The 22,272-nt window shown below is 38.2% G+C and overlaps 1 long non-coding RNA gene across 1 annotated transcript; it reads left to right on the top strand.

Annotated features, from left to right (window-relative positions):
• Nucleotides 1–519: 519 nt before the first annotated feature.
• On the top strand, nt 520–21,437 carry LOC123465201. Its single transcript, XR_006640343.1, has 3 exons — nt 520–579; nt 10,581–10,698; nt 21,384–21,437. It is a non-coding gene; the product is annotated as an uncharacterized LOC123465201 (long non-coding RNA).
• Nucleotides 21,438–22,272: the final 835 nt, after the last annotated feature.

The following is a 22,272-nucleotide window of genomic DNA, read 5'->3' as shown; positions in this document are numbered from 1 at the left end:
TTAAACCACCACAGTGAATATCCTTTATATTATGAACATGTTCAAAACGAGGGGAAATGTTACTTTAGAATTCTTTCCAGTAAATGTATTATGTGCCGCTGTTGCTGCTAAGTCGCTTCAGTCGTGTCCTACTCTGTGCAACCCCATAGACGGCAGCCCACCAGGCTCCCCCGTCCCTGGGATTCTCCAGGCAAGAACACTGGAGTGGGTTGCCATTTCCTTCTCTAATGCATGAAAGTGAAAAGTGAAAGTGAAGTTGCTCAGTCGTATCCGACTCTTCGTGACCCCTGGACTGCAGCCTACCAGGCTCTTCTGTCCATGGGATTTTCCAGGCAATTATGTGAACCTCTCTTAAATGACTTGCACTTGTCAGATAAGTCAAATGTCAGGTCTCTGTTTTAGGGATGACTCTGTTACCACTCCATTCATAATTGAACTCTTCGTTAGTCTAGTCTCCTCATAGTATTACAAATACTCATATAGCATTACAATTTTTTTATTTGTTTGTTTTCTCTCTCCTCTAGTAAAATGTCAACTCCTTGGGAAAAAGAAAAAAAAAGATGAGTGCATGAAGATGTGGTACGTAGGTACAATGGGCTATTACTCACTCATAAAAGAACAAAATGAAGTCATTTGCAGAGATGTGGATGGGCCTAGAGTCTGTCTTAACACAGTGAAGTCAGACAGAGAAAAATAAATGTCATATATTAATGAACATGTGGAGTCTATAAAAATAGGAATAGAAATGCAGACATAGAGAACAGACATGTAGACTTGGACGTAGAGCCGGGAAGTTGGATGAATTGGGAGATTGTGACTGAAATGTACACACTGCTGCTGCTGCTGCTGCTAAGTCGCTTCAGTCGTGTCCGACTCTGTGCGACCCCATAGACAGCAGCCCACCAGGCCCCCCGTCCCTGGGATTCTCCAGGCAAGAACACTGGAGTGGGTTGCCATTTCCTTCTCCAGTGCATGAAAGTGAAAAGTGAAAGGGAAGTCGCTCGGTCGTGTCTGACTCTTAGCGACCCCATGGACTGCAGCCCACCAGGCTCCTCTGTCCATGGGATTTTCCAGGCAAGAGTACTGGAGTGGGGTGCCATTGCCTTCTCCAATGTACACACTACCATGTGTTAAATAGCTAACTAATGGGAACCTTCAGTGCAGCACAGGGAGCTCAACTCAGTGCTCTTTGGTAACCTAGATGAGTGGGATGGAGAGGGGTCCAAGAGGGAGGGGGATATATGTATGCATATGGCTGATTCACTTCATGGTATATCAGACACCAGCACAGTGTTATGAAGCAACTCTACCCCAATTAAAGAAAAACTATAATAGTATACACCAGAAATCTTTTAAAAATACTTTTAGAGTTATAACATATTCCCCAGATACATCAAACTAGGTTGGTTGATAAAATAGGACTGAAGTGTATAGTGAGTCAATGTTAAAATACAAGTCCATTTGTTTCATTCAGTACTGTGTACAGTGCCTTGCGCTAGCTACACTAGAGTATCAAAATTCACTTGATTCAGTGTTCTTCTCAAAGAGATCAAGCTCTAATACTGTGTTCAATTAGCACAAAACAGCCTTATAAACCAGAAGCAGCACAGATTTGAGTGTGTTTTTTACTAGAAAATGTCCATTTGCCTTCTATAACCAATCCAGCACAGTAAAAGTGAAATATTTTAAAATGTATTTAGTTTTTCTTTATTTTAAAGATGTTATTACGGATATTAAAAACAATGGCATATATTGTGGATTTTATAATTACAAAAGTAATTTGTACCAAGTGGGAAATTTGGATAACATGGATTAACTCAAAAAAGAAAACAATAGGCGTTCATGATTCTGCCAACGAGTAATAAGCACTATATTTGTGACTACTTGGCTACTCTGGACAAAATATATTTACAGTAGTTTAAGATAAAAATTGTCATTGTCATACACACCAGTTTGGAACTTACCTCACAATGTATTTATTATAGAAAAATTTTTAATGCCTAAAAAATTATAGTCATCAGTTGCAGTGCACTTAATTCAGATATTTAAACAATTGCATTTTTTGCTATTTTAAACAATGCTACACTGAACATCCTTATAGAAAAATTCTTACTTAATTTGATTTTCATCAATATGCTGCTACTGCTGCTAAGTCGCTTCAGTCGTGTCTGACGCTGTGCGACCCGATAGACAGCAGCCCACCAGGCTCCCCAGTCCCTGGGATTCTCCAGGCAAGAACACTGGAGTGGGTTGCCATTTCCTTCTCCAATGCATGAAAGTGAAAACTGAAAGTGAAGTCGCTCAGTCATGTCCGACTCTTAGAGACCTCATGGACTGCAGCCTATCAGACTCCTCCATCCGTGGGATTTTCCAGGCAAGAGTATTGGAGTGGGGTGCCATTGCCTTCTCTGTTTCATTAATATAGGCATTCATAAATTTTACTATCATTTTGTAAGATAAGCATAACAAAAATAATACTGATTTTTTTTAAACCTGTAAGTTTGGAGAAAAATATTAAACTTTACAATATTTAAACATGTTTATAGTGACATCTCTTACTTTATTCAAGTATTTATATTATTCAACACTTTTACGCAGTTTTAACAATTTTAATCCTGGGCAAAATTTATATGTAAGAATTTTCATATGTTTCATTGTTATGAGTTTTCCAAATTTCTATGATAAATGCATAAAAACTGAGTTTGTATATTTATTTTTAACCATCTTTCTCAATCCTCTAATTAATTTAACCAATTTGTATTTGAACATATTATTTATAATTCTTCATGTCTTTTCAAAGTCTCTTCTGATTGCAAAGTTTGTTTCTCCCCCCAGCAGGCCTCCTTACTCAAGCTGTATACATTTGCAATATCTGATTTTTAACCGCACACTCTTCATTCTATTGACCCAGAGTGAAAATTGATACTCTTATCTGAAGGACTGTTCCCTTGAGTGTATTCAAGCCAGACCAATCTCTGTGTTTAATCTGGGTTCATCAGGAACCATTAGCCTTGATTGGTTTGTTTTTCTCCCGTTCTATCTCAGGATTTGATTCATTGAGTTAACAACTATTCTCCCTAGAGGATGGCTACCACAAGCATGTTTCAACTTATTCCAATATCTTACTTACAGAAATTGAACTGACCTCTTTTCCTTTTTAGTTTTATTTGAAGAACTACTGGATGAATACTTTATTTGTTCAAATCTTTGAAGATCTCTGAGGACAAAGCAGTCACTCAGATCTTTGTTATGTTTAGCATGCTATTTATCACTATTTCCATTTTTCATTGTTGATTTATGCAGGCCAGTTAAAATAATAAGCATCACTTACTAAAGACTCATACATTGGTATTCAATGTGTCTTCATTAATTATGATTTGACTATCTTGGGATTTCTGTTATTTCAGAAAAGAACTAGGTATGTGTTTATCTTTGTAAAATATCAGGAAAATAGAGTAGGAAGCATTTTAGCAGTATGAATAAGACTGGAAGAATTATTAAGAACAGATTATATTTCTTTTAAAATACTCTAGAATAACACATTACTCAGAAAATAAAGCAATCTGTTTTTGAAGCTCCAGCAAATTACAATCTATGAGCCCCATCACAGGTGTTTTGAGAGTTTAATTAAATTGCACTGCTAATGTGTAATGTATCTCTAAGTAGTTAAACTTTCACTCAAACTTTGCTTTTGTAATTCTGAGGAAGGAAAATCATTGCATTATCATTTAAAACATATAGCTCTAGCTCTGATTTTTAATATCTGTGACTTATGACCTCAAGTAAATAATTTAACTTTTCTGAGTCTAATTGCTTATCACCGAAATGAAAAAAGAAAACAAAGTATTGAGCCCAAAAGCCACTCTGAAAATTATAAATCAACAAAACTCAGACTAGTCCTTACTGTGTACTAGATTACTTTTATTACAAATTCACAAGATGATTTTTGTTTTCAATTTTTGGGTTCCCTATGGCAAGGAACACAAAATGGCTTATGCTAGTTTGTCTATAAAATTATAATTGCTATGAAACAGCTTTGATAATTGCCTTGGTTACAATATTCTGAATAATTCTAAATTTCACTTAAAATATTTGAATGAGTGAGTTATTTAGGACTAACTATGATGGATAATCACAGAGAAAGCAATGGCATCCCACTCCATACTCTTGCCTGGAAAATCCCATAGACGGAGGAGCCTGGTAGGCTGCAATCCATGGGGTCACTAAGCGTTGGACACGACTGAGAGACTTCACTTTCACTTTTCACTTTCATGCATTGGAGAAGGAAATGGCAACCCACTCCAGTGTTCTTGCCTGGAGAATCCCAGGGACAGGGGAGCCCGGTGGGCTGCCGTCTATAGGGTCGCACAGAGTCGGACACGACTGAAGTGACTTAGCATGATGGATAATCATGGGGAAATAATAAGATTTGTCATTTACACTCTCATTTTCCATTCTGCAAAAAAAAAAAAAAAAAAAAAATCAATTGCACCAATTACATTCAAGACTAAATTCTTACAGGCCCACATTTACTCTTATACAAATGTAGCACAAAGCTTTGGTGTGACAGGTTTTAAATTAGCAACAATTTTCCCATATAAAAAAAGAAAAATCCTACCTGAAGTAAACTCAAACTATATCCTTATTGTTATTCAGTCTCTCAGTCCAGTCTGACTCTGCAACCCCATGGACTGCAGCACACCAGGCTTTCCTGTCCTTCCCTATCTCCCAGAGTCTGCTCAATTTCATGTCCATTGAGTTGATGATGCCATTCAACCATCTCATCTTCTGTTGTCCCCTTCTCCTCATGCCCTCAATCTTACCCAGCATCAGGGTCTTTTCCAGTGAGTCGGCTATTTGCATCAGGTGACCAAAGTATTGGAGCTTCAGCATCAGTCCTCCCAATGGATATTCAGGGTTGATTTCCTTTGGGATTAACTGGTTTGATATCCTTGCTGTTCAAGGGACTATCAAGCGTCTTCTCCAGCACCAAAGATTGAAAGCATCAATTGTTTAGCACTCAGCCTTCTTCATGGTCCAACTCTCACATCCATACACAACTACTGGAAAAATCTTAGCTTTGACTATAAAGACCTTTGTCAACAAAGTAATGTCTGGGCTTCTTAATATGCTGTCTAGTTTTGTCATAACTTTTCTTCCAAGGAGCAAGCATCTTTAATTTCACAGCTGCAGTCACTGTCTGCAGTGATTTTGGAGCCCAAGAAAGTCAAATGTGTCACTGTTTCCATTGTTACCCCCATCTACTTGTCATGAAGTGATGGGACTGGATGCCATGATCCTAGTTTTTTGAATGTTGAGTTTTAAGCCAGGTTTTTTATGCTTTTCTTTTATCCTCATCAAGAGGATCTTTAGTTCTTCTTCGCTTTCTGCCATTAGGATAGTGTCATCTGCATAACTGAAGTTATTGATATTTCTCCCGGCAATCTTGATTCCAGCTTGAGCTTCGTCCAGCCCAGCATTTTGCATAATGTACCATGCATATACGTTAAGTAGGGTGACAAAACACAACCTTGACATACTCCTGTCCCAATTTTGAACCAGTCCATTGTTCCATGTCCAGTTCTAACTGTTGCTTCTTGACCTGCATAAAGGTTTCTCAGGAGGCAGGTAAGGTGATCTGGTATTCCCATGTCTTTCAGAATTTTCTGGTTTGTTGTGATCCACACAGTCAAAGGCTTTCATGTAGTCAATGAAGCAGAAGCAGATGTTTTACTAGAATTCTCTTGCTTTTTCTGTGCTCCAGCAGATGTTGGCAATTTGACCTCTGGTTCCTCTGCCTTTTCTAAATCCAGCTTGTACATCTGGAAGTTCTTGGTTCACATACTGTTGAAGCCTAGCTTGAAGGATTTTGAGCATTACCTTGCTAGCATGTGAAATGAGTGCAATTGTGTGGTTAATTTTATAACATTACCTAAGGGTTAATACTAAACTGTCATTAGTGAAATGATTAATTTTGAAAAATTAATTATTGTTGAAAGCTAATATTGCAAAGGAGAAGGCAATAGCACCCCACTCCAGTAGTCTTGCCTGGCAAATCCCATGGACGGAGGAGCCTGGTAGGCTGCAGTCCATGGGGTCCCTAAGAGTCAGACACGATTGAGTGACTTCACTTTCACTTTCCACTTTCATGCATTAGAGAAGGAAATGGCAACCCACTCCAGTGTTCTTGCCTGGAGAATCCCATGGACGGAGAAGTCTGGTAGGCTGCAGTCCGTGGGGTTGCACAGAGTCGGACACGACTGAAGTGACTTGGCAACAATATTGCAAAATTTATGTGTTAAATATTAAGTCTCCTTGTAGACTGAGGCAATTTTCTTTCTCACTTTAGGTTGCTAGATAGGATGTACCCATTATTTAGGGAATGATAGGCTTTAGAGACGGAGAAGGCAATGGCACTGCACTCCAGTACTCTTGCCTGGAAAATCCCATGGGCGGAAGAGCCTGGTGGGCTGCAGTCCATGGGGTTGTGAAGAGTCAGACATGACTGAGCAACTTCACTTTCACTTTTCACTTTCATGCATTGGAGAAGGAAATGGCAACCCACTCCAGTGTTCTTGCCTGGAGAATCCCAGGAATGGCGGAGCCTGGTGGGCTGCTGTCTATGGGGTCACACAGAGTCGGACTGAAGCGACTTAGCATCAGCAGCAGCAACAGGATTTAGAGAATAGAAGAACAAAGACATGGGCTTAACCTTCTCACCTTTTGTATATCTTTAAATTTTTATTTATTTATTCATTTATTTTTAGATGTGCCAGGTCTTTGTTCCTGTGTGGACTTTTTTCTAGTTGCAGTGAGTCGGGACTCTTCTCTTGTTATGCACTGGCTTTTTGTTGCTATGGCTTCTCTTGTCCCAGAGCACAGGCTCTAGGGTGCATGGGTAGACAACAAATTTGGGGAAAAAATACTGATCTCACAGAAGCAGTTCTTTTCCAGTACCTGCTCCAGCCAAGAGAAAGATTCTTGGAGCTGCAGTAAGGTGTTTAGCAAATCAAGGTGTTGACATGGGTTTCTTACCTCTTCCTCTCACTTGAGTTGATCCTTAACTAATGGGGGCAAAGTAAGATTTCCTCATAATTTTAGGGATCTGAAATTAAGTACAATCTGTTCTCCCAAGGTTCTATATGCCTCCTTGGCCTAAGAGAATATAGAAATGAACAGGCTAAATGGATTCTCCATGCACCAAGACTTATAGTATGACAGATTTATTTATTTTTTTGGATGATACTGGCATTGTGAATCAAAAAAAAATGGAGGAGACTTGCAGCAGCTATGTGCTATGGATCATATGAGATCACATGAAACTTTGACCCCTCAAATGAGATGATGCCCTTGTGAGGATTTCAATCCACAGACTAGCCTGAACGACACATTTTGGTGGATGTCACTATAGACAGATGGTGACTGAGGACAATATACCATCTCCCATGGTACCTCCTACAAAAGTTAACTATTTTGTTTAGACACAATACTAAGAAGAAAGGGAGGGGTAGGCGGAATCCTTGAGTGTACCTTGAATTAGCAAAGCAATGCTTTTTATTTCCTCTTGGGCAGAATGAGATTAAGATTGAAACTAGGTTGAATTATAGAAAATAAAGGAAATTATGATTTTTCATAGCTGAGTTTGTAAATATGGCCCCCCAACACTAGTCTTACCATTATAGTGATTGAGTACTCTTCCTAACATAGAATTCATCCTAATAACTTATCTTCATGTTAGTAAAGTACAAAACAGGGGAAGATGAGGAAACTGGCAAATGGCGTCAAGTTCATCCTTTGTTTCTTTGGAATATGCTGTTTATCTGCATGAGCAGGATTTTGGGGGGTGGAGGGTGGCAATTCTCTCTACTGTTATGTTTGGATTAAGAGAGCAGTTTATTTCTTCTGTCTTTTTATCCACTTGAAAATGATTTTTGGAAAGTTCTTACTCTGTTTCAAATGGATAGAAAGGAACTTTGTTTTTAATTATGATCTTTTCTAGATAATGAGTTTTTAGTTCTAGGTAATGACTTTTTGATTATAGGGTATCCTTAACCAATGATGGTTCCTGAATTCCTTTCAAGGAGCTTAAATGAAGCAATTTTCTGGAATATGGGGAAGTGACAGCATTTGCAAAGATGGCACATTGCCATATCAGTTATTATTTGTATAGACAAAATGGAAAAATTAACAAGATTTACTCATCATTCCCCATCCAATGGCACCCCCAGAGGTGGTTTTGATAGCAAAACCTTTCATCATTAGCCCTCCTTGTGTGCTGCCTTCTACTTATTGCTTATATATTTTATTTAATCATTAGTATATCCTGATTTAAATTTGATCAAGGATTCATTAGAGAGGATAATTCACAGTGGTTTCACGTTGAGAAGTAGGCTGACAAAAGATCAGTGTCCATAGAAAGTTATTGGATATGGTAGAGCTGAGTTTATATCTGAAGGGCTCAAAAGCAAAAAGGGAAACCTTTGATCTTTAATTTTTATGTCCAAACTATCTTAAATTGTGTTACAAGAGGCATTTCAAATGTTTTACTGGTCTTCAGTGTACTGTGCATTCCCTAATCCAGCTCTAACACCTCATTCTTCACTCAACTAAGACAAAAACATATCAACATATTTAATCTTAAAGAAGCAGAATAGCATTCCCCTACTTCTGTGGTTCTTGTTTTTGTTGTTCTTGTTCAGTTGCTAAGTCAGGTTCGGCTATTTGTGACCCAGTGGACTGCGGCATGCCAGGCTTCCCTGTCCTTCACTAACTCCTGGAGTTTGCTCAGAATTCATGTGCATTGAATCGGTGATGCCATCCAAGCATCTCATCCTCAGCCACTCTTTTCTCCTTTTGCCTTCAATCTTTCCCAGCATCAATGTCTTTTCTGATGAGTCGGCTCTTTGCATCAAGTGGCCAAAGTATTGGAGCTTCAGCTTCAGCATCAGTCCTTCCAATGAATATTCAGGGTTGGTTTCCTTTAGGATTGACTGGTTTGATCTCATTGCAGTCCAAGGGACTCCCAAGAGTCTTGTCTAACACCACAGTTCAAAAGCATCAATTCCTTGGCACTCAGCCTTCTTATGGTCCAACTTTCAAATCCACACATGACTATGGAAAAACCGTATCTTTGATGATATGGACCTTGTCAGCAAAGTGACATCTCTGCCTTTTAATATGCTATGTAGGTTTGTCCCAGCTTTTCTTCCAAGGAACAAATGTCTTTTAATTTCATGGCTGCAGTTACTATCTGAAGTGATTTTGGAGCCCAAGAAAATAAAACCTGTCACTGCTTCTATTTTTCCCCCATCTATTTGCCATGGAGTGATGGGACTGGATGCCATGTTCTTAGTTTTTTGAATATTACATTTTAAGCTAGCTTTTTCATTCTCTTCTTTTACTGTCATCAAGAGACTTTTTAGTTCCTCTTCACTTTCTGCCATTAGAGTGGTATCATATGCATATCTGAGATTATTGATATTTCTCCAGCAATCTCAATTCCAGCTTGGGATTCATCCAGCTGGCATTTCGCATGATGTACTCTGCATATAAGTTAAATAAACAGAGCAACAATATACAGCCTTGTTGTACTCCTTTCTCAATTTTGAACCAGTCAGTTTTTCCATGTAAGTTTGCTTCTTAATCTGCATACAGGTTTCTTAGGAGACAGGTAAGGTGGTCTGGTATTCCCATTTCTTGAAGAATTTTCCACAGTTTGTGTGATCTACACAGTCACAGGCTTTCACATAGTCAATGAAGCAGAAGTTTTTCTGAAATTCCCTTGCTTGCCATTTCCTTCTCCAGGGGATCTTCCCAACCCAGGGATCTAACCCATGTATCTTGTGTCTCCTGCATTTCAGGCAGATTCTTTACCTACTGAGCCATTGGGGAAGTCCCCTGGTTCTCATTGTATGTAACTCTAAACCTTGGACAGGACCATATTGTCCCAGAAACTATTTGACTTAATGAAGTTGATTTAGTTCATCAGTACAAATACTGAGACTTTTGGTCCATGTAATAGAAAGCTCACCAGCCTATTCATTTAGCAAGTATCTATTGAGCACACGCTATGAAAAGGAATACTTGGTCTTTACATAAGGATATAGTAGCAAAAAATACCAATGCTCCAACTTTCAGTATCTAGTAGAGTGAACAACTAGCAGGTAATTAGCTAAAAATAGCTCAGCTGGTAAATAATCTGCCTGTAATGCAAGAGACCTTGGTTCGATTCCTGGGTCAGGAAGATCCCCTGGAGAAGGGATAGGGTACCCACTCCAGTATTCTTGGGCTTTCCTACTGGCTCATAGGGTAAAGAATCCACCTGCAGTGTGGGAGATCTGGGCTCGATCCCTGGGTTGGGAAGATCCCTTGGAGGAGGTCATGGCAACCCACTCCTGTATTCTTGCCTGGAGAATCCCCATGGACTGAAGAGCATGGCAGTCTACAGTCCATGGGGTAGCAAAGAGTCAGACATGACTGAGCGACTAAGCACACACAGGCTAAAAATAGCCAGCATCATGATAAGTATTGTGAAAAAAAGTAAGGTTTTCTGATAGAATGTCTCCGTGGTTATTTCACAGTGACTGTTGGGGAATGTCCTTCTGAGAAGTTAGTATTTAAGCTGAACTCTAAATAACAAGAAGAGGATAACTAGATGAAGATTGTGTAAGAGAATTTTGGAGGCAAAGGAAAAGCTAGGTGAGTAGAAATTCCAGAGTGTCAAAAGCCTTTTGGATAAAGGTGATGGCAACAAGAGGGAAAACGGTTTAGAGGGGTAGATCTGGACTGATGGTAATGGTATCAAGGGATTTGGATTTTATTTCAACAGTGATGGGAACCTAGGGTAGATGTTAACACAAGAGCATAAAATGATTTATTTGATGATTTAAAAACACTTCTCTCTATATATTGTAATATCAATGATTAACTAGTATGATATCTGAAATTAGCTTAAAAATCATTTAAAGAGGTGTTGGGTGCTAAAGCTGAAACTCCAGTACTTTGGCCACCTCATGCGAAGAGTTGACTCATTGGAAAAGACTCTGATGCTGGGAGGGATTGGGGGCAGGAGGAGAAGGGGATGATGGAGGATGAGATGGCTGGATGGCATCACTAACTCGATGGACATGAGTCTGAGTGAACTCTGGGAGTTAGTGATGGACAGGGAGGCCTGGCGTGCTGCAGTTCATGGGGTTGCAAAGAGTCGGACACGACTGACCGACTGAACTGAACTGAACTGAACTGGGTGGGAGTAAATGAGGTTCAGGTGAAACAAGATTAGTCATGAGTTTGATACTTGTTGAAGTTAAGTACATGGAATTCATTATATTATTGCCTCTACTTTATCTGTATCTGAAAATGTTCATAATACAAAGATTGAAAAAAATATAAAAACTACTTTCCCTCCAATATAATAAACAGTCTAGTTCCCAAACTTGGGTCTATGATAAAGAAGACCTTTATTATCGGTCTTGCTAAAAGGAGAAACTTAAAAGGACAGGCTGCTAGGGAGTGGTAGTCAGAAATATGTAGACTTAACGATGGTGCCATTTATTGAAACAGTAAAGACAGGTCAGAGGCTTGCAGCTTGGGCACGGAGGGCATTTCCAGAACCTGGAAATCAGAGGTTCATTCTGGATGTGGCAAGGGTGAGGTGTTTATTAGATATCCAACTGGAGTTAGCATGTAGCTCCCGTACACATTTGAACCTTGAGTTCAGAGGGTAGTGTTGTAGATGGAATTATCTGTTCACAGGAATTTGTCCTTCTCCTTTGTCATGTTTCCCTATAAGCAGGACATACATCTTATCTTATTACTTGGGTTTGGCTGCATGAATGTCTTTGGCCAATAGAATGTAAACAAATTTGAAAGTTGCTGTGTCTGAGCAAAAGTTTTAAATGTGCTAACATTTTAGAGATATACATTTGGAAGTTATTGGCATATTGGGTTTATTTAAAGCCTAATGCTATATAAGATGATCTAAGGGAAGTGATGATCTCTAATTGTCTTTTATGTTGAGAAATGGGCTCACTAAAACAAAACTAAACAAAACAAATAACCTTATAAAATTGAGACATTCTTGGAAATTTATGGCTAAAATGACATTTATTTTTTTTTGGTTTCTCTAATGCTTAGGTTAGTTCCATTTCCAAAATTGGCAAGTAGATACTTTAAATCAACATTTGACAATTTTTTTTTCCTTGATGTTTCTGCAAATCAAACAAAATGTGAAATGCCCTACTCAAAGTATATATCACCATGAGGTAGAAATTCCTGATAATTTTTCAAGTTTTAACAATGAAGTTGAAATTGGAGAAAAGTATAAAATGAAATGAGTTAATTTCTCCTTGCCTAAAACCAGGTCACTAGTTTTTAAGGTCATTTTAAAACATAATAAATTTGATTTTGGAATATATTGTTTCTTGGTAAAAATTTCTGTCACAAAATGCATTCAGCTTTGTTTTAATTAAATGAAATAAGGCGTTTGTAACTTGATGATAAATGTCTTTTTAAAATGCATATGAAATTATGCTGGTGGTAATTTGTTAAATTATTATGGAAATTTCACACTTCCACAATAATGTTTAATTTGCTCTTGATTTAGGGTAAGTGTCCTGTCATAAACTACCCACTCTATCTTTACATTCACTTTCACTTTTCAGCAATTCTATGGACATCTATACACACTTATATTTTTCTTAATACTGAAGATCTCAAACACAGTGTAGTTAAGGTAGGGTGGTGGAGTTAGTAAAAAATAATTCTAGGACCAAACACATTTCTTTTCAAATTTCATGATACATTTTTTGTTACATGTTATAATTTTTCTTTTGAGTGGCTTTTCAACTATGGCTTTAAATCTAAGACATTCCCTCCCCTTAATCAGTTTTATAACAAGCTTGGAGTTTCTTTTGTATGCTTTTTCTCTGCAGTTTATTAAGGTCCCAGATATAACATTGAAATGTGGTCTTCTACTACTATAATCTACCATTTCTGTATTTATTTGACTACTAGTAGGGTCTGCTTTAATCCCTTGCTATCATATAAAAATTTTATCACAAGTCATTTCATTGAAGTAAGGATTTGGGGAGTGACCTCATGAATTGTATATCTTCAGCTATTTAATTCATTAACAGCACAATAACTTCCATTTTAAGTTCTTAATGTGTTTTTGGTATCATTTTAAAAACATTACATGATATATTTAATCCTCATGCAACCTTGTGAAGTAGTTCTGATAATATTCCCATTCAATAGGGGAAGGAACATGTCAAACAACTTTCCCAATGGTTTGCAGTTAGTAAACTGTGGAACCATGATTCAGACTCTTCTCTGTCTAATGCTAAAGCCTGCAAGCTCAATTGTTATATATATATACAATACATATATATATACACACACACACACATATGTATATACATATAGTCCTTATTAGAGTAGACTAACAGCTTCAGCAAACCATCTCCAAATCTCAGCAAACCTTCACAAGAAGTTGGAGGCAGGATTAGATTACTGTTGAGCTAATTGTATTGCCTCTGTCCTTACTACCTCAGGAGTAGTTTCCTTTCACATCTCCTCGATGTTGGGTTTGGCATATTATTTGATTTAGCCAATCACATGTGAAATTGTTATCATGTAGACCTGTGCCTTAAGAAGCAAAACATTTTGCTGCTTAACCCCCAGAAGCTTCAGAATTCCTTTACGAGGAGTACATACCTCAGGGTAGCACTGCCCATGACACTTAGGCCCCAGAATGAGGCAGGTGGAGCTAACATAGACTTAATCACAGATGTACTCCCCTAGCCAGCTTGCAAACCCACAGACCTATGAGCAAGAAAATAATACTTATTATTCCATGCATAAGTGATCTTATGGCTTTTGTTATGCAGCAAAAGCTAATGTAAATTTTTGAAGTGAAGCAATTGTGAAAGACCTGAGATCTAGAGTGGTTAAGTATTCTACATCACTTGGCTATTGAATAGCAGAATTGAGATTCAAACTAAGGCTCCCTGATTCCAATATACATATCTTCTACCATTACGCCATGTTAACTCCAAGTAAGCAGATTGTTTTCCTGTATAAAGATACAATACAGGGTTCTCAGGTGGCGCTAATGGTAAAGAACCTGCCTGCCAACACAGAACACATAGGAGACATGGTTCTGTCCCTGGGTTGGGAAGAACCCCTGGAGGAGGGCATGGAATCCCACTCCAGAATTCTTGCCTGGAGAATCCCATGGAAAGAGGAGCCAGGTGGGCTATGGTCCATAAAGTCAGACACACTGAAGCAACTTAGCATGCATGCACAAAGACACCTTTTTTAGAAAATGCCACTCATAACCTATTTGTTAACTTAATTTATATGTATGTATCTGTTCACATTTATACATGTAAAAATGAACAAAATTTTTATGTTTTCTAAAGACCGTAATTTCTCCAGGTGAATTGTTAGTCTGGGATTCCCAACAAGTTTCTCATTTTTAAAACTGACCTCTTGGATAGATGATCTTGAGTGTATACACGGCAGGGAATCAGGCAAATATTCCTCCAACTTAGTTTTGGATAATTATCTCAAAGAAGTGGCACCTTTTGGCGGGAACTTAAGAAAGATGCTCTTAAGAGTCTATTTTTCTATTTGTGTAGGGGGGCTTTATTATTACTTAAGCAGCATATGGCTATGGAATGAGAGAGGATGCAAGGAAATACTGTGGTTGAGAAAGTGTGAATGTAGTTGTTAAGCGTTATTGTAGCTGAGAAGTGTTGGCTATTGAACTAGTTTGTTGCACAGTTTGGATATGCAAAACATGTTCAATGTATTATAAAAAGAGATTTTAAAAACTCTAAAGTTCCTATATTTCCCTTTGTGTGATTTTTTTCTTTTCAGAGTTTTTTGCAGATTAATATTATACAACACTGTAATCATTGTAGTTAATATAAACTTAATAAAATGAAAATTGAATATTACCCTAATGTGACTACAACTTTGCTGTTCCAAGTGTGGCCCATGAACCAGCAGCATTGGCATCTCTAAGGAGATGATTAGAAACATAAACTTATGGCCCTAGCCAAAACCAGCTGAATAAAAATATTTATTTTAACAAGATTTCAAGGTTGATGAGAGATAATAACAGAGAAAATTAAAAGTTATTGTTCAGAAGACACCTGATTGCAGCCCTGTTATTAACCAAGTTGATATATTCTTTACACAATAGTCAGGAAATGAATTATTTACTAAGGTCAAATGGAAAATAAGATAAGAGGAAATGCAAAAATATTAGCTATCGCATCATGTAATATATACTTGATTACCAGTTACTGTTCAGAGTAGTGTGAAAAGTTTTTTTTTAATGGTTAAAATAGTGAAGAAAATGTTGCTATTACAGTATTTGTTTTTTCAGTTTACAATCCTATCCTCAAATAAGCATACTTTTCTTTAAGTAGTATAAAATATATACATAATAAAAATATTATAAACTTACTTTATTTGACCAAAACCTTTAGCCAAAGCATTACTAATAAACAAAATTAATAGCTTTGGAAATTAGAATAAAATCAACATGAATATCAATAATGTACTAATTGTCTTTCCTTTCTGTTGACTTTAGGAAGATTTGGATCATAATATATTTATAAGAATGTGACTTAGTTCTACTATTTGATGCCTAATTCCATATCTTTATAATAAGCCCAAATCATTTATTCAAATAATGTTCAATTTAAGATTCATGTGAATTTACATAAATTATGATAGGGCTCATGTTCGTTGAAATATCTGTAATGAATGTGCAGGTAAAACGTTTAATATTTTAGACATTATAATGAAGTCCTTGAAATATTTTCTTTTGCTGAGGATTTTTGTAAGATGATTTGGCACGTCCCTGCTTAAATGCCTTTTTGAAAATAATAAATTAATTTTTAATTTTTGGCTGCTCTGGGTCTTCATTGCTGCACACAGTCTTTCTGTAGTTGCTGCTAGTGGGGTCGACTCTCTAGCTGTGTTACGGTGTCTGGGCTTTTCATTATGGTGGCTTCTCTAGTGGAGCAGGGACTCTGGGGCACGTGGGCTTCAGTAGGTGCAGTGCCTGGGCTTAGTTGCCCTGTGCCATGTGGAATCTTCCCAGACTAGGGACTCAACCCGTGTCTCCTGCTTTGGCAGGAGGATTCTTTACCACTGGACCACCTGAAATGGCTTTTAATTTACTTGTAATTGATTATGGTTGAGTCAAGAACCACCTGTTAAATAGTAGCATCCTAATTTACACTATCTTCTTTTTTCTCTTATTTTTATGGGGTAGTATTAGGGACATGAGTCATGGTAAAATATATTTGTTGGACAATGCTATGTTTTGATTCAATATCCAGACTCAGTGTGATTTTTCACCATTGCTTCTTCTGATATATTCTTGTTTCTGTGTTTTAGTTTTTATGATCCTTGATGTTTAGTGAAATTAAAGAAGATATTCCTATATGGATGCACTGGGAAACAAACAAACAAAACTGTTCAATAAGTATATAGTAGAAGTTTAGCAACTTTTCAGAAGCCAGTCACTGTTTGTCCAGACTTTGAAGCTGCTGAAGCTGAAGCTCCAATACTTTGGCCACCTGATGCGAAGAGCTGGCTGACTGAAAAAGACTGATGCTGGGAAAGATTGAAGGCAGGAAGAGAAGGGGATGACAGAGGATGAGATGGGTGGATGGCATCACCGACTCAATGGACATGAGTTTGAGCAAGCTTCAGGAAATGGTGAAGAAAAGGGAAGCCTGGCATGTTGCACTCCATGGTTGGGCAAAGAGTTGGACACAACTGAGTGACTGAACAACAGCAACAAATATCATTAAGAATGAATCTTAACAATGACAAATATAATTCTTAATGTTCACATGTTGACTTCTGATCTGGATAGCATTTTTTCTTAGAAAAAAATGTGTAGTGTAACTTCACAGCTTAATTAATTGAAGAAGATAAATGTTGGTATTGAACTGAATTGTTGCTGTTTAGTCTCTAAGTCATGTCTGACTCTTGTATCCCCATGGACTTTAGCCCACCAGGCTCCTCTGTCAATGGGAGTTCCCAGACAAGAATACTGTAGTGGGTTGTCTTTGCATTCTCCAAGTGATCTTCTGGACCCAGAGATCAAACCTGTAGATCTTGCTACATCTGCTGTATTGAAGGCAGATTCTTCATTGCTGAGCCACCTGGAAAATTTTTTATTGGGTTGAATGGTGGATCCTAAATCCAATGACAGGTATCATTGGAAAGACAAGGAAAATGTGAGACACACAGAGATACAAGGTAGAAATCAATGTGAAAATAGAGGTAGAGATTGGAATCATTCATTTAAAAACCCAGAAATGCCAAGAATACCTAGTAGCTATCAAAAACTGGAAGAAGCAAGGAAGGACTCTTCTCTAGAGTCTTGTTGTTGTTCAGTTGCTAAGTCGTGTCCTACTCTTTGTGACCCCATGGACTGCAGCACACCAGGTTTCCCTGTCCTTCAATCTCTCCCAAAGTTTGCTCAAATTTGTTCCCACTGAGTCAGTTATGCTATTTAATCATCTCATCTTATGCTGCCCTCTTCTCCTTTTGCCTTCCGTCTGTCCCAGTATCAGGGTTTTTTCCAGATGAGTAGGCTCGTCACATCAAGTGACCAAAGTATTGGAGTTTCAGCTTCAGCATCAGTCTTTCCAACAAATATTTAGGGTTATTTCCTTTAGGATGGACTGATTTAATCTCCTTGCATCCAAGGGACTCTCAAGAGTCTTCTCCAGCACCACAGTTTGAAAGCATCAATTCGTTGGCACTCAGCCTTCATTATGGTCCAGCTCTCACATCCATACATACTACTGGAAAAATCATGTGTGTGTGCTTAGTCACTCAGTCATGTCAGACTCTTTGTGACCCCATGGACTGTAGCTTTCCAGGCTTTTCTGTCCATGGGGATTCTTCAGGCAGGAATACTGGAGTTGGTTACCATGCCCTCCTCCAGAGGATCTTCCCAACCCAGGAATCAAACCCAGGTCTCCCACATTGCAGGCTGATTCTTTACCATCTGAACCACCAGGGAAGCCCTAGCTTTGACTATATCCATTTTGTCAGCAAAGTGATGTCTCTGCTTTTTAATATGCTGTCTAGATTTGTCATACCTTTTCTTCTAAGGAGAAAGCATCTTTTAATTTCATGGCTGTAGTCCACATCCATAGTGATTTTGGAACCCAAGGAAATAAAATCTGTCACTCTAGAGTGATATAACTTTGAAAATCTCTTGATTTTGGATTTCTGGGCTCTGGAACTGTGAGAGAATAAATTTCTGTTGTTTGATACTACCAAATGTGTGGTAGTATGTCATGTTGGTCCTAGGAAACTAATATTCTACTGTATCAGATAATTCCAAAACCTAATGACTTAGCAAAATATATGTTTATTGCTTACACATATCATAGTTTATCCTGTTGGCAGGTAAGAATCTGCTTCATGCAGTCATTCACAGACCCATACTCTATTAATTGTGACTCTACCATTCACAGGAAGTGATTCTAATGTCTCGGCAATCAATCATGACCCCAACCCAACCAAAAGGATTTTGAAGATGTAGTCTTCCTGTGTCCCAATAAAGATGATGCAAACATAGCACCATATCTGGTGAATATATGCATTTTTTTTTCTGCCATAGTTTATCTTTCTGGTGTGAGGTATCTGTTTCATTCTTTCTTCTAAACGTAGAAAACATTAGTGATCTCTCCAATTAGGCAGAAAACCCTAAGTTAATTTATTTACTGACTTCTGTTCAGAGTCAGTCTCTCAATCTATTTCTATTTATGTAGTAATTTTTAAAAGATTTTTTTACCTTGCTTGACATTTTTGATTAATTAATCAACTTCTAGATACCTTAGATAAAAATTCCAGCCCTGCTATTTTTATGAAATGTGAAAGTGAAAGTGAAGTCACTCAGTAGTGCCTGACTCTTTGAGACCCCATGGACTGTAGCCCACCAGGCTCCTCCATCCATGGGATTCTCCAGGCAAGAGTACCGGAGTGGGTTGCCATTTCCTTCTCCAGGGGATCTTCCCCACCCAGGGATTGAACCCAGGTCTCCCGCATTGGAGGCAGAAGTTTTAACCTCTGAGCCACCAGGGAAGCCCTTTATGAAATGTAATTTTAGGCAAATTATTTCTCTTCCCTGAACCTGTTTTCTAGTTTGTTTAATGGTTGGTTTCAGTTAGTGGCTTTAAGTTATTATGAAGCTTCATCAGATAAGGCATGAAAAATACCAGCATTCAGTCTGTGATTTGTTGGTAGATTGTCCCTTTAAAATTTTGAAGACAAACTGAGTCTCCAAAATGCAAACCAACTTCACTGCCTTGTGTATAGCAAATAAACAAGTGGATCTTTCAGTGTCATGGTGTTGGGGGCAGTAGTGCTCAGTTGCTTAGTTGTGTCCAACTCTGTAAACCCAGGGACTGTGACCTGTCAGGCTCCTCTAGCCACGGAATTTTCCAGGCAAGAATACTGGAGTGGGTTTCCATTTCCTACTCCAGGAGGTCTTCCTGACCTAGGGATTGAATCTAAGTTTTCTGTGATTCCTGCATTGGCAAATGGATTCTTTACCACTGGGCCGCCTGGGAAGCCAATAATAAGCTTTAACTTCTAGGAAGGTATTTGATGAAATATAATTTGTAAATTATTGTCATGGGGCAATTAATTCCACACTTTATTTGAAATGCAAAGGATATTGTGGAATGCCACCTAAAAGGCCTAAAATTCTCTCTCTCGTCTTAATTTTTTTTTTACTCCCACTTATAGTAAAGCAATGTACATTTTATTTTCTGGTCAATGTGAGAATCAATATATTTGACTTCCTTTTCAAACCCTAAATTTCATAATTCACTGACAAACATCTTTATAGGTGTAATTTTGTAACTTTTTTTGAAACTATTCGTGACAGTATGGACACCCACTCATTAAAGTCACTGAAATAGCTGCTGTCTATTTAAACTTAGTAGATTCACTGGCACATGAAATTTAGCTCTAAGTCTCTACGAACTTTTGGATCCAGTGCTGAACAGGTTTAGATCAAATTCTATATCATGCTGTTTATTATATCACATGAACATTGTCTACAGATCAACAAAATTATTTCAAAATGATAATGTCACTGATTTCAAGGTATCTCAAATGAAGAGAACCTTCATGGATAACGTACAAAAGGACACAGTTATATAAAGCCTCAGTTCAGTTCAGTGGCTCAGCTGGGTCCGACTTTTTGCGACTGCAGCACGCCAGGCTTCCCTGTCCACCACCAACTCCCAAAGCCTACTCAAACTCATGTCCATTGCATTGGTGATGTCATCAGATCATCTAGATAAAGAATCTCCTTCTTCAGCAAAATAGCTGCTTCTTCCCAACTACACATGTTATCAGTTCAGTTCAGTTCAGTCGCTCAGTCGTGTCCAACTCTTTGCGACCCCATGAATTGCAGCACGCCAGGCCTCCCTGTCCATCATCAACTCCTGGAGTTCACTCAAACTTAGTCCATCGAGTCGGTGATGCCATCCAGCCATCTCATCCTCTGTCGTCCCCTTCTCCTCCTGCCTTCAATCCTTCCCAGCATAAGGGTCTTTTCCAATGAGTAAGTTTTTCGCATCAGATGGCCAAAGTATTGGAGTTTCAGCTTCAGCATCAATCCTTTCAACAAATATTCAGGACTGATCTCCTTTAGGATGGACTGGTTGGTTGCATCTCCTTGCAGTCCAAGGGACTCTCAAGAGTCTTCTCCAGCACCATAGTTCAAAAGCATCAATTCTTGGTGCCCAGCTTTCTTTATAGTCCAGCTCTCACATCTATACATGACTACTGGAAAAACCATAGCTTTGACTAGATGGAAGCCTAAAAAGTCACTATGTACTTTTCATGAAACATTTATTTATTGTGTGTATATATTTTAAATTTTATTATTTATGCAATTAGTTTTTATTGCAAGCAATGATGAAGGTGCTACTAGCACCCATCCAAGTGGAGGTTTACTGTATGGTTGAAACGTGCCAGGAAGAAAAAAATATTCCAGGCAGAGAGATTAGCTTTCTCACTTTTGTAGTTTTATTCTTAGTCATGGGAATCTTTGTTAAGGAAGAGAATTTCAAAAACCTTTGAACAAAGAGAGGAAGAGTGGCATGGCTGAATGCAGAAATGGTGAGGAGAGTTTCCTGAGTGCTGTGAGTGGAACAATTGGGGAGATGAGGGAAGTCTGTGACAAGATTCTTTCCTGTCTGAGCCACCAGGAAAGCCCTATGTAAAGACTTTTTTTGCCTCAAATAAATGTAAAGTGGAAATTAAATTCTAACCAGGTGTTAGGCATACCATGACTCCTGTTTTGTTGCTCTGTAAAGGTACAGAAGACCTTGCTGCTGCTGCTAAGTTGCTTCAGTCATGTCCGACTCTGTACGACCCCATAGACAGCAGCCCACCAGGCTCCCCCGTCCCTGGGATTCTCCAGGCAAGAACACTGGAGTGGGTTGCCATTACCTTCTCCAATGCATGAAAGTGAAAAGTCAAAGTGAAGTCACTCAGTCGTGCCCGACTCTTAGTGACCCCGTGGACTGCAGCCTACCAGGTTCCTCCGACAATGGGATTTTCCAGGCAAGAGTACTGGAGTGGGTTGTCATTGCCTTCTCCTACAGAAGACCATACGCAACTACAAAACTGAGGGAAAGGAATATACTCGCCCTGTCTATACATGGTTTCACACACACATAAACCAGAGAAGGTATTCAAACTATCTTGAAATTCAAACTTTCATAAAATCAACTGACAGATTTTGATAGTCTTTGGGTCACATATTTGAGACCAAAAGAAAGTTTTTTTTCAGACATTGCAATGCAGCATGGCTAAATTGTTTTAAAAATTTTGTAATTCTGGGTCACATTAGGCAAGTCTCTTAGACTAAGCAATTGTGTTTAAAATCTGATAACAGCCAATTCTTCCAGTCTTGTAAGCAGAGATGTTACAGCTTTTTAAAAAGTTCTTGCCTTATTAACAAATGCTAATTATGAGTAATGGAAGTCAAATTAGTTTCCATTTCTCAAATAGCTGTACTGTATTTGCAAAGAATTTTAAAGAAATTGAATTAATCTGAGTTTGTTTTAATTATAATTTGTTTTCATAGACCCAACTGACAGGTGATACTTACACTTGCTTGAATTACATCCACGGGTAATATTTTAATGTTTGTGGTTGTATAAATTATTTTAGCTCTGTGGCAATATTAGGGCATAAAAT

This window comes from Bubalus bubalis, chromosome 20 (assembly GCF_019923935.1).
Source record: "Bubalus bubalis isolate 160015118507 breed Murrah chromosome 20, NDDB_SH_1, whole genome shotgun sequence".
NCBI classification, from domain to species: domain Eukaryota; kingdom Metazoa; phylum Chordata; class Mammalia; order Artiodactyla; family Bovidae; genus Bubalus; species Bubalus bubalis.
This window is presented reverse-complemented; position numbering and strand designations above follow the sequence as displayed.